The sequence below is a fragment of the Sinocyclocheilus grahami genome, unplaced genomic scaffold (genome assembly GCF_001515645.1).
Source record: "Sinocyclocheilus grahami isolate Dianchi unplaced genomic scaffold, SAMN03320097.WGS_v1.1 scaffold1064.1, whole genome shotgun sequence".
Taxonomy (NCBI): domain Eukaryota; kingdom Metazoa; phylum Chordata; class Actinopteri; order Cypriniformes; family Cyprinidae; genus Sinocyclocheilus; species Sinocyclocheilus grahami.
The window spans coordinates 135,146-148,483 of NW_015506243.1; the positions used below are offsets into that span (position 1 = coordinate 135,146).

Consider the following 13,338-nt stretch of genomic DNA (forward strand, 5'->3'; position numbering starts at 1 on the left):
AGTGTGTGAGTGAGTGTGTGTGTGAGAGTGTGTGTGTGTGTGTGTGTGTGTGTGTGTACTGGTTTATATATCCTGGTGGGGACTTAAACCTGACTACACACAGACTCATGGGGACTCGTGTCCCGGTGGAGACCTAAATTGTGGTCCCCACAGGGTACAGTTTTTTGAAAATCTAAAAAATCAAAAAAATGCAGAAAGTCTCCTGTGAGGGGTAGGTTTAGGGGTAGGGTTGGTGTAGGGCAATAGAATATACGGTCTGTACAGTATAAAAACCATTACGCCTATGGAGAGTCCCCATAAGGATAGCTGACCAGACATATGTGTGTGTGTGTGTGTGTGTGTGAGTGTGTTTGTGTGTGCGTGCATGTGCGTTTGTGTGTGCGTGTGTGTGTGTGTGTGTGTGTGTGTATGTACTCACTGATGTCACAGTATTGTCCAGTATATCCAGATGTACATCCACACACCTCTTCCCCAGTGGCTTCAATCATCCTACAAACTCCATAATTTTCACAGCAATTCCTCGAACATGCTAAACACACACACACACACACACAGAGAGAAGAATGTTCAGCAGGAATACAGCAGTAGCTGCTGTGGCCTGTAGCATGAAGCCGGTTTCGGTTTTTACCCAGGTAAGTTCACGTTTAGTTTGAGCAAACTCTGAGTTTTTAGGCTCAATAAGGTGGGTTGGTTTTGAGTGGGTTTCGTCACAATGGTAACTTACGCTACACAGCTACCCAGATCCGGAGCAGGTTTTATTCTGGGTTAGATCACAAACCCAAACTGGACCAATCAGCTGTGAGCAAAGTCACAAATATCAGATGCAATGAAGCCACTCCCCCTTATCTCTCGCTCCAAATTAAAGCAGTTTAGAGCAGAAGAATTTCAGAGACAAAATTGTCTTTTGCTGCTAATCATTTATTATACTCATATCATATGAATTATAATAATATAAAATATTTAAAAATATATTATATGAGCTGGCAATTAATATTAAATTTGCATTTGAATTAATTTAAATATATACAATGCCTATAAATAAGTTTCAATATATAAAGCTTTTAAAATTACTAAACGTTCTGTATTTTCTTTTGAGCTCTGTGTGAAACTATATAAACTTAAATTCAGCTTATTCTTTTGCATAGTCCGATATTTTCTTTCTGCTGCCTTCTCAAACGTTTGCTGCAGCAGCAGTGTTTATTCCTGCCTTGTAAATGCATTTAAATGAATTATATTTTTAATAACGACATCTCTTTATTTTTAACAGAGAAGTGAATTGCGCTGACTCTCGCGAGAAGTGAATCAGTTAATCAGTTAATCACAAACTCTGGATCAACCCTGAGTTGACAGAGCACGTTTATATCGAGCTTTGTGAGCCCGCTGATCCTGAACGAAACTAGGTTTGATTAGTTTGGTTTTAACAACTCTAAACCTACCCTGAAACTCAGAGTTTGTCCTTCTCGCTTCGTGCTACAGGCCACAGGTGATCAGGTGTCAGTTGTTGATTTACTCGTGTAACGAGCACGCTCGTAGCACTTCTCTACAAAACAAACCACAGAAGCGAACCCGAGCATCAGAACACACCCTCCCGGCTCTCCCAACCATCAGAACTCGACCGATATCAGATGACAGACAACAAAGACACGAAACCTTCACGGATCACAGGACATGTGATAGCGTTAAAGATGAGAGATTTTAAAACATAAAAGAGAGCGACGCATGAATGGAGACCAACGTGTGATTCTGTGCTAGAAAAATGAAGATACATAGATCCAACACTACTATCGTTAATTAAGCTATTATCATTCCTATTACTAACCAAAAAATAACTTTGATGGAACTATAATTCATTATTTCAGAATAAAAAAGATAGAGAGAGATAGACATAGACATAGAGAGATAGAGAGATAGAGAGAGAGAGAGAGACATAGATAGATAGAGAGAGAGAGAGAGAGATAACAGTGACTCCCTGCACCGCTGCACACCTGACTCCATGGCGGAGCGACACAGGTGAGGCCACCCCCGCGGGGGTAGACGCCATCCCAATGCCGCCTGAAAAAATTCCAAACCACTCACAAAAAAATCTAATGTTATTTTTGAAAGAAAAAAATCCTTCAAATGATAAGAAAAACTAAAAAATAAATAAATAAGCAGATATACGTAGATATATAGGCTGAAAAAACACCCAAATCACTCGTTCTCTCCCCGTAAGCACCCTCACACGCACCCCAAACACTCCCAGCATGCACCGAGAGAGAGAGAGACAGACAGACATTTTTGGACACTTAATTGCATGTTAATTGCAATTAGATGAAAATGTATTATAGTTTAAATTAGTGCTGGTCAACGATTAATCGTGATTAATCGCATCCAAAATAAAAGTTTTTGTTTATATAATATATGCTTGTGTACTTTGTATATTTATTATGTATATATACAGACACACATACAGTATATCTTGTGAAAATATTTACATGTATATATTTATAATTCATTTAATATATAAACATAACATATTTTTCTTAAATATATACATACATGTGTGTGTATTTACATATACACAATAAATATACACAGCACACACACATATATTATGTACCTGTACACAAAAACTAATCGTTGCCCAGCAGTAGGTTAAATTGATAATAAATAAAATCAGCTGAACTTTAGTGTTTTAGACCCACTTAAGTAGGACTCAAGTACATCTTTACAGTATATGTAATTCCATAATTACTTCTACTGTCTCTGAAATATTTTTAAAGTACTGCTGAATGTACTGACATTTATTATAGCCTAAAATATACTTTAATGTCATTTCTAGTGAAACATGAATGTACGTTTCAATAGAATTTAAATATTTTTACATTTAAATATATTTAATTGTATTTATTATTAAATACTATAAATATTATATTGTGTAATAACTTATGAATTTAGAACATAACATAAGATTTCAGAACATTCAGAATACATTGACTGTAGTACTTTTAAAATATATTAAATATGATATTGAATAACGTGCAACAGATAAAATGATAATCAAGTTCTATACATGTGCTTTCGTATGTTAGTCAATACTTCAAAATAAGTGCACTTCTTTAAAACACGACAGAAGGTATAATGATGATTTAAAATGCAAACTTTTGATCTGACATTATTTCCAATTTTTAAAAGAGCACTTAAGTGTGTTACGAAACAGTCATGCGTGTCTCTCTTTAAGTCACTTAAGTGGCCTTTTATTTCATTAATAGTATATTATCTGCAAGTACAGATTTTTAAAAATACACTTTTAAGATTTGAAGTACACTACAAGTGCATAATCATAATCGCATTGTATTTATCATTATGTAAATATGACCCCTTCACTGTATGTGTGTGTTTGACTCACTCTTTTCACACAGAGCTCCAGTGAATCCATCCAGACAAACACAATCAAACGAGTTCAGATGAGCGGCCGTCGCACAAACGCCGCCGTTCAAACACGGGTTCTGCTGACAGAGACTCGACCCGCGACGCGGAGCCCTGAGCAGAGGAGGAGATAAATACAGCAAAACTCGCTTATCATCATGACTGGAGAGCTGATTCATCGTGCAGCTGAGTTCAGAGGCACTATCTGTTTTACAATCATAAACAAATGCAGTCCACATCACTCCCAGCCCCGATGACTGAACTTCCACATTTAAAAGTGCGTGTAAATACAGTACAGAAGCATTCAAACTCGCAGAGCACATTCTGGCTCGAGTGCATTGAATTGCACTGAAGTCTCATAGAGGAAAGCCACTAATGACCTTTCAAAAAACCAGAGCATGACGCCGCTGTTCGTAAGCGTCTACACACGCAGTGTGTTTGAACCAGAGCACAAACTCTGTGCATCTGCTGTTATAAACATGGAGGTCTGGTGGAGCGCGTCTCACAAACAAAGCACCCACACTTTTTCCTGCCACGAGCGAAAAATGTGCTCTTGACCACCGTCATGATACGTTTAATGACTTGCTGGCGATGTAAAATGAAGCAGTAAGGTGAATAATACAATGATTTGAATACAAAGTTTCTTTAGCAGCCGTTAGAGTGGTTTTGAGTTTAATTTTAAAACTGTTTAAGTTTAGTTACGTTTAAAACTGTTTAGTTCACTTCCATGCAGTGTTGTTTCTGTTAAGTTAAAATGGTCAAACATTGTTAAATATATTTTATTTTAGATTTAGGTTTTAAGTTATTTAAGTTTCGATTAAAATGAGTTTAAGTTGAAGTACTAAGATTACTAAAGCTTTCTAAAAATAAAATGTAAATTAAAATACAAACAAAATTAGATATAAATATATAAATGCATTGATAAAAATGTGTGCTGTCAAATATTTAATCGCGATTAATCGCATACAAAATAAAAGTTTTTGTTTATATATATATATATATAGTATATATGTGTGTACTGTGTAAAGTTATTATGTCTATATAAATACACACACATACAGTATATATTTCGAAAATATTTACATGTATATATTTATATTCATATAATTTATATTATAAATATTAAAATATAAATGTAACATATTTAAAAATATATATTTACATGTGTGTAAATATGTGTGTGTATTTATACATAATAAATATACATAGTACACACATATATTATGTAAACAAAAACTTTTATTTTGGATTCATATTATTTTATATATTATTTACTCAAATATATTATCACTCTAATGTAACAATTCATTTGCATCAGCACTCAAAAATGTTTATGGAAGCCTCTGCATTTTTTGTATATTTTTAGTATATTAAAATGCATTTAGAGATATTTGTTGGCAAATATTTATATTTATTACTATATTTAATGCATATGAACAACTGTGTTCATTAAACTATAACATGTCATGCTTGTTTTAAATCTAGAATTTACCGTGCTTCATTTTATTAAACATTCTACACATTTTGAATCTAATTGGAAATAATGACTGTCTGGTTTCTCTGAAAGGTAAAAAAAAAACGAGAGCAAATACTAGAGACGAGATATCTAATGCAAGCTCTGACTTTACAGAAGAACATATGCCGACTTAATAGTTTTAATAGGATGAAAGGACAATTTCTTACCATTAAAGAGTCGTGCTTGTGAACTGCAGAATCCCCACTTCTGGTCGCGGTCGAAGTTATGTGTGAGAGAGCACCTATAACACAAGACCAGCCCCAAACACAATGAGCCTGACACACATCCGAAACACTCCAGACCCGAGAAAACACCAGGGTCACAAACAACAAAGCGAACTGATTGCACGAAATTCCCTTATTCTTGACAAACACAAACTATAAAACTATAAAAGCTCAAAGTTACAGCAGTTCACTTGCCATGAGTGAAACACAAAACTATTTACCAGCTTATGAAACAGAAGTGTTGCATTGTAAGCTTTTGTAAGAATGCAATTGTATTTGATGTGCTCTTGTAGTGTACTTCAGATCTTACAAATAGGCTATGTTTTGTTTTTGTTAAACTGTACTAGATAATATAATATTAATGAAATAAAATGTCTCTTAAGTGACTTAAAGAGAGACACTCATGACTGTTTCTAAACGCAATTAAACAGTGACCTTTGTAACAATGTCAAATTAAAAGTTTCTTTAAAGTACATTTTAAATCATTATTCCAATAATATGTTGTCGTGTTTTAAAGATGCACACTTATTCTGATGTGTTGACTAACATACTAAAGCGCATGTAAAGAACTGGATTACCATTTTAACTGTAATGTTATGCAATACTGCATTTAAAGTTAATATATTTTAAAAGTACTAAATTGCGAATTAATTTTTTTTTTAAATACATGACAAGCTGTAGTCTACACGTTTAATAAAAATGACATTAAAGTATATTTTAGTTCAACCATATAGAAGTAACTGTGCAATTACACATAAAGATGTACTTAAGTCCCACTTAAGTGGATTAAAAAAACACTCTAAAGTTCAGCTAATTGCATTTAAAACTATTATACATTTTGCAATTGACCGTCACATTTACATATTTTCCGAGCCGACAATATAACGTGAAACCTATGAAAAAACAATGTCAAATTAAACGTTTATTTAAAGTACATTTTAAATCATTATTCCAATAATATGTTGTCGTGTTTTAAAGATGCACACTTATTCTGATGTGTTGACTAACATACTAAAGCGCATGTAAAGAACTGGATTACCATTTTAACTGTAATGTTATGCAATACTGCATTTAAAGTTAATATATTTTAAAAGTACTAAATTGCGAATTAATTTTTTTTTTAAATACATGACAAGCTGTAGTCTACACGTTTAATAAAAATGACATTAAAGTATATTTTAGTTCAAACATATAGAAGTAACTGTGCAATTACATATAAAGATGTACTTAAGTCCCACTTAAGTGGATTAAAAAAACACTCTAAAGTTCAGCTAATTGCATTTAAAACTATTATACATTTTGCAATTGACCGTCACATTTACATATTTTCCGAGCAGACAATATAACGTGAAACCTATGAAAATGGATTAAAAAAGCACATGACACCATAGTTTCATCATTTTACAGTTTCGCAATGAACGTCTTTGTGCAATAAAGGACTTGTCATAGTTTGATGAGTGGGAAGATAACATGAAACGACACGATTAGCTGCATTGAATACAGATGAGCACACATGTGCATATATAGCTCCCGATCGGGGCGAAGTTCACAGGATTTTGTCAACAGAATGATAAGAGCACACATTATTTTAACAGTATTTTATAATTTCACACTCAGTATTTTAACTTCAGCGCCGCAAGCCATGCATACAGTGCCGGACGCAAAACAAGTACTTTAAAGCAATTCCTTTACCTTACGGCGGCAAATAATATCTGCGCTCTGATTGGTTAGATCGCCTGTCAATCAAGCTCCCTGCGAACGGTCAATTAGCATGCAATTAAGAGTCTAAAACATTACATTCAGTTTACACTTAAAGGGAAAGGTCACCCAAAAATGAAAATTCTGTCATTAATTACTCACCCTCATGTCGTTCCAAACATGTAAGATCTTCTTTTTGAAGAGTTAGGGTTAGGGTTAGGTGATATGGCGTATTAGGCGTACGTGATAATCTTCAAAAATGGTGCTATAGGGTGATAAATTCGTTATTTTTGTTTTCTTTGTGCACAAAAAGTATTCTCGTAGCTTTATAACATTACGGTTGAACCACTGATGTCACATGGATTATTTTAACGATCTCCTTGCTACGTTTCTGAGCCTTGATCGTGGTAGTTACCTTGCTGTCTATGGGAGGGTCAGAGAGCTCTCGGATTTCATCAAAATATCTTAATCTGTGTTCCGAAGATGAACGAAGGTCTTATGGGTTTGGAACGACATGAGGGTGAGTGATTAGTGACAGAATTTTCATTTTTGGGTGAACTATCCCTTTAAGTATATTCTAAGTTTATGTAAAAGTGTACTTATTTTTCACAACAGAACCACCGTCAAGGTAAAAAATAAATAGAAAGCACGGTATAATACTCCATACAACATACAGTATGTCTGCTATATTCCCGATCTTCTGAAGCCAAACAAAGCGTTGCGTGATCAAGCAGAGCGAACAAAGTTGAAGCTGAGAATGAATCACTAGACGATTCAATTGATTCTGTTCAAGAGTCAGACTAATCAGCTTCACGCTTGCAATGGCTTTCAATGCAAGAGAAGATTCTCAGTGAATAACGACTTACAGAATTCAGTCTGTTCTTCACAAAAAGCATCATATGATTTGCACACGAATGGTATGGACTTTTTTTGGGGAACTTGACAGGTGATAAATGAAAGAGAGCTGCGTGATGATTCTTCAGAATTCTTCTTTTGCATTCCACAGAAAGAAATGCTAGCATAAGGGTTTGGGAGAATACGAAAACAAACTGAGAACCACGAGCAAACCCTGCTCCAGATGTCTGGAGTGAATCCTCAGTGAAGGAGATGTGCACACACTCGTTGAGCTGCAGTGATGTGACATTCATAACGCACCGCCTCTGCCTGATACCACTCACTCGCTCTCAGTGTTTAGAAGTGTTTATGAAACCGGTACGTGTGTAGTCATCTGCTCCACTCGCTGATGTCTAGCAGAGGAACCTAAAGAGCTGCGCAGATGATGACGAATGAGTAGTGGTAGAGTCAAGGGTTAAGTCTGGGCTGGGTAAAGGTTACTCAAGCTCTTTGATTAGGCTTACATCAGAACCAGGGCTGGGTTCTGACTTTGGCTTGATATTTCTGGGTTAGTAAGGACTTTTTTTTATTTTTTTATTTAGGCAACAAGGTGAAATAAAGTTTGCCGTTTCTTTTCTTTTATTGTAATGTAATAAATGTAATGTAATATACCTGATTCAGTCTTGTTTTGATCTAGTATGTGTTGTATTAGGCTACATGGATCCCATCAGAAGAGTAGATTTAAGATTGATACCAAAATGCAATAAAACTTTAAAGCTGTTAACTAATACATTTGTATTATGTTGTGTATATATACACATTTATATTTAGCACTTCAAATGTTACCATTCTAAAGTATACAAAGTAGAAGTAAGCTATTATATGTGACGCTGCAGCACAAAAGCAGTGTTAAGTCGCTGGGGTATATTTGTAGCAATAGCCAACAATACATTGTATGGGACAAAATTATACATTTCTCTTTTATGCCAAAAATCATTAGGATATTAAGTAAAGATTATGTTCCATGAAGATATCTTGTAAATTTCCTACCGTAAATATATCAAAACTTAATGTTTGATTAGTAATATGCATTGCTAAGAACTTAATTTGAACAACTTTAAAGATGATTTTCTCAATATTTAGATTTTTTTTGCACCCTCAGATTCCAGATTTTCAAATAGTTGTATCTCAACCAAATATTGTCCGATCCTAACAAACCATGCATCAATGGAAAGCTGATTTATTCAGCCTTCAGATGATGCATACATCTCAATTTCGAAAAATTGACCCTTATGACTGCTTTTGTGGTCCTGGGTCACACATATAGTAGAAAAAAAATAAGATTGTGTCCCCAAACAGCTGTCAGTATCATAAAAAATAGTGTCAAAAAGTTATTTATAACTGTATATTAATTACAATGACAAAGAGATAGACCAGTCAAAAGTAGTTTCTAAACTGTGCATCCCTTACTGCATGTATGTTTATATTGATCTGTTGTGGGTTAGATGAGAGTCTGACCGTTTACAAGAAAATGACAAGTTGTTAAGGAATCTTTGTACTGTTTGTGAAACAGCGCTGACAAATCGACCTGTTCTTCTTTATATAGCTAGTAGCATATATGCTGATATGTAGCCCAGTTAAGAGCACTGCTAATCCAGATTTGGTAATCTGGGGGAAAAAAGATTATCAGTGATCCAGTCCAATGTTGCTCTGAAAAACTGGTTCAAAAGTAAGATGGATTACCTGATCCTGAATAGCAAAAGATTTGAGTTTTATTTCAGTTTTAGTCGGACTTATTTTAGTACATCAATTTAAACTAAATGGAAATAATAAATGTTGCCTTTTTCGAACTAGCTGAAATAAAATAAGTTTATTTTATTCCAGTTTTGTTTCTTTTATTTCCAGTAACAAAACATGTTCTTTGGTTTTAGTTATAATGACCCTTGTCTTGGCTTACAATGGATCTGAATTGATGTGGGTTTAGCTGGACAGATTTGGGCTGGTCAGAACCTAGGTTTATCTGACTTGTTTTTCGCTACCCCAAACCCAGATTCTAACTCATCCCAAAACCAGATCCTCAGAATGTCTACGGATCTACGACTGAGGTTATAAACTGATTGCCTTTGCTCTGCTGATTTATTGGTTAGTTGAGCAGTTACACATGGATCTGAGAGTAGTGGGCTATTATCGGTACGTGAAAACATCAAACTATTTAGATAAACAAACACATTCTACGCATGCAGATTCTTTGTGAGTCTGGTTGTGATTTACTGCAGCTTTGGGCTTTGAGACCTGAGACTGGGTTTGATGGTCAGCAGTTTGAGGGTTATTTCTCTGCGATTACTGAAAAATAACCGTTGAGGGACAGCGACATTGAACGTGTGTGTACTATTAGCACTTACCAGGCCTTGTGAGTGTTCATAGAGATACACTGGTGATAAATCAACCCGCCAAAGCGAAAAGGAAACTTGCAGTCTTTGCCATCTGTTGTGAGAACTACAACACACACATACACACACACACACACACACACACACACACAAAGAGAGAGACACACACACACACACACAGAGAGAGAGAGACACACACACACACACACAGAGACAGACACACACACACACATCCAGTAAACCAAGAATTATTAGAAACAGAAACTCTCTGAAAGCAATTGGAAAACAGTTCATACCTTTCTGGGTTACAGTGTTGGACTGTCCGGAAACTAATATTTCAATACCAGGTGGCTGCTTGCGCTTTAATAGAGAGAGAGAGAGAGAGAGAGACACCCGACCTTACATAAGTCAAAGGTATGTCAACCGCACAAACTCCTGAGAGTCATTTTACAGAAAAAAAAAGCACAGACATTTAGTATCTCATAACACTATGGGCTCATGTATGCTGTGCACATAGAGTGAACGATGCTTTGTCCTGCCAGCGGTGGCAGAGGCTGATAGCCCCCAGCACTGGGTCTGGAGTTGTCCTTGGCTGAGAAAGTGCCCCTTGTCTGAGGCTTTCAATGGCAAAAGTAAGTTTCTGGCTCAGACTCACCACAGCTATCCAATGCCACTTGACTACACACTGACAGAAACACAAGTCACGTGGGGTAATAAAAGGCAGGAAAAAGGTGGAAAAAAGACATAAGCATTTTAGTGCTTTTGAAAGAAGTCTATTATGCTCACCAAGGCTACATTTACTTTATCAAAATTACAGGAAAAACCTAATCTAAATAACTGTTTATTCCTGTGATGACAAAGCTAAATTTTCAGCAACCATTACTCCAACTTCAGTGTCAAACGATCCTTCAAAAATCATTCAAATAGGCTGATTGTGTTCTAGAAATATTTCTTATTATTATCACAGTTGAAACAGTTGTGCTGTTCAATATTTTTGTGGAAACTGTTAATTTTTTTAAGGATTCTTTGATGAATGAAAGTTCAAGAAGAACAGCATTTAGTTATAATATCTTTATATAATATTTAATAAATAGAATTTTTTTTTTTAATCTTTACCATCATTTTTGATGATTTCAATGCATCCTTGCTGAATAAAAGTTTTTTTTTTCAGTGGGTAAACATGTTCAATAAAGCTAAACTGCATAGCAAGCAGAACATAGCAAGCAGAAGTCATTCATTTTCTTTGAGAGTTGGCAATTTAATGCCGTCTGAATGCCCCTTTGCATAACCAAGTGCAAAATCATAACATTATTGACTGGGGATCGGGAACAAGGCTCATTAAACTACAGTAAACAAATAAACATTGTGTCTACTCAAACCCAGTCTAAATCGTTTCCACAGATGATCTGCTTACACTCTGAATTCTTTTTGCTCCAGACATCATCATAACCAGACAAAACCTTTCCAACCCACTGTGTGCCCTGTGAGACTGGAAGACTTGGACAGTTTTAAACTGTCCCTCTCCAAAGATGCCTGATTCAATTTCCTCAGACTTTGCTATTTGTGAATCAGACTTTGAAAAATCATTTCGAGTTCGAGTTAAACCTCAAGGCTCGATCCAGCCTGAAACCTAAGCATGCCCACAATTTATAAGGTTTATAATTTAATCCCATGATTATGGATTTGTAATATGATAATATCCCCCATCTGCTGCTTAATTCTCAACGATAAGCTATAAGAGATGGCTTTGGTTTCTATCAAGCTCCTCCAAGCTGCTTTTGAACCCAAGCACATTGCTGCAGTTCTGGATAAGAGGCCTCAGCCGCAAAGGCACAACCAAGCCAGTGATTCACAATCATTCACTACAGACAAAAAAAAAGAAAAAGGCCTAGAATTGGGTCCATGTTGGCTGTATGGCTTTACACTGGCATCTGAAGCGGACCCACAGACAAAGGAATCGGCCTCATGGAATGATTAATGCTTCTGGGTTGTAGAAGATATGGCCACAGACGGGGTTACGGTAGGGTAATTGGGGGGTTGTGAGAATGAGTGCTGACACAAAAAGAAGGCCTGTAGGCAAGGAAAGAATACGTCTATCTGGTTAGTGCAGAGATGAGGATGAAATATGAATTGTCCACGTCAACAGGCAATTGGAAAAAGCAGCCTTACAGAGTCTAGCCCCGTCTGTGTTGACAATCAAAACATAAATCTTAAAACTGCATAGTATCCCACACAGCACAAAAGAAACAAATGGAATGAAATTGTTATCTTTATAGGCTATATCTTATATCGGTTATATAACATGTAACTTACATTAGCGCTTTAACACACATAGACCTACACATTAAATTATTATTATGAACTTTATGGCCAGATTTAATGCATGCAAAAAAAAAACACAAATTCACTGTTGCTGCTGTATGCTTTTGATTTACTAAAAAGAACCAGCTCATGAAGAATCATTAATTCGGGAATCAGTTTCATGTCGCTATTTCGCGATACCCAGTGTTTTAAAAATATCTTGTTATCTTATTAACAGAGGCTGCAAACTCACATCCACAAACGGGTAAAATTAGTTTCCGTTTGCTATGGCCCTGAAAATTCAAGCAGTGAAGGAAACACTAATGTTTAGAATAAATAGCGATTATTCTCTTATATGTAGGCTATTTGACATTGTTCGATAACAACTCGATGTTTCGAGATACTCACAGAAACAGTCGCTCTTTGTTTTGATCTTGCCGACCCCATCAATGCAATGAAACATCATTCAAAGTGTCACATTTAAAGTATCTTAGGCTTATGGGAATGTGGTTCATTCAGTTTAAGATGAGATTTTTCCTCTCATCTACAGCGAATACTCATTAGTCATTGTAATAGCAAGTTGTGAGTTGTTAATGATGCTAATAGCATATGCAGATTCATGTCGGATGACCCATAAGACGCCTGTGTAAACACCCACCCTCCCTCTAGAGTCTCACACCCCCCACTGAGACCCTCCATATGGTCTCTGTCCCAGGAAAACGCCCACACAATAATGAACAGTGATCAAGACATTATGGGACTATGGGAGTGAATTTATGGCTAATTGTGTATGTCTCATAGGTTTTCTTTGGTATAAACGATTTGGCAGCAGCGGAGAGACACATAGACACATACACACACAGAGAGAGACACACACACACACACAGAGAGAGACAGAGACACACACACACACACAGAGAGAGAGAGAGACACACACACAGAGAGAGAGAGACAGAGACGCACACAC

General features: G+C 35.9%; 1 long non-coding RNA gene across 1 annotated transcript in view; it reads right to left on the bottom strand.

The window, feature by feature from the left end:
• Positions 1 to 5,094: 5,094 nt before the first annotated feature.
• The window catches only part of LOC107566259 (uncharacterized), a 10,593-nt gene continuing 2,349 nt past the window's right edge, over positions 5,095 to 13,338 (bottom strand). Inside the window, exons 2-4 of the long non-coding RNA XR_001606492.1 lie at positions 10,367 to 10,430; positions 10,083 to 10,176; positions 5,095 to 5,165 (exon numbers count right to left, since the gene is read on the bottom strand). This is a non-coding gene — a long non-coding RNA (uncharacterized lncRNA). The remainder of the gene's footprint in view (positions 5,166 to 10,082; positions 10,177 to 10,366; positions 10,431 to 13,338) is intronic.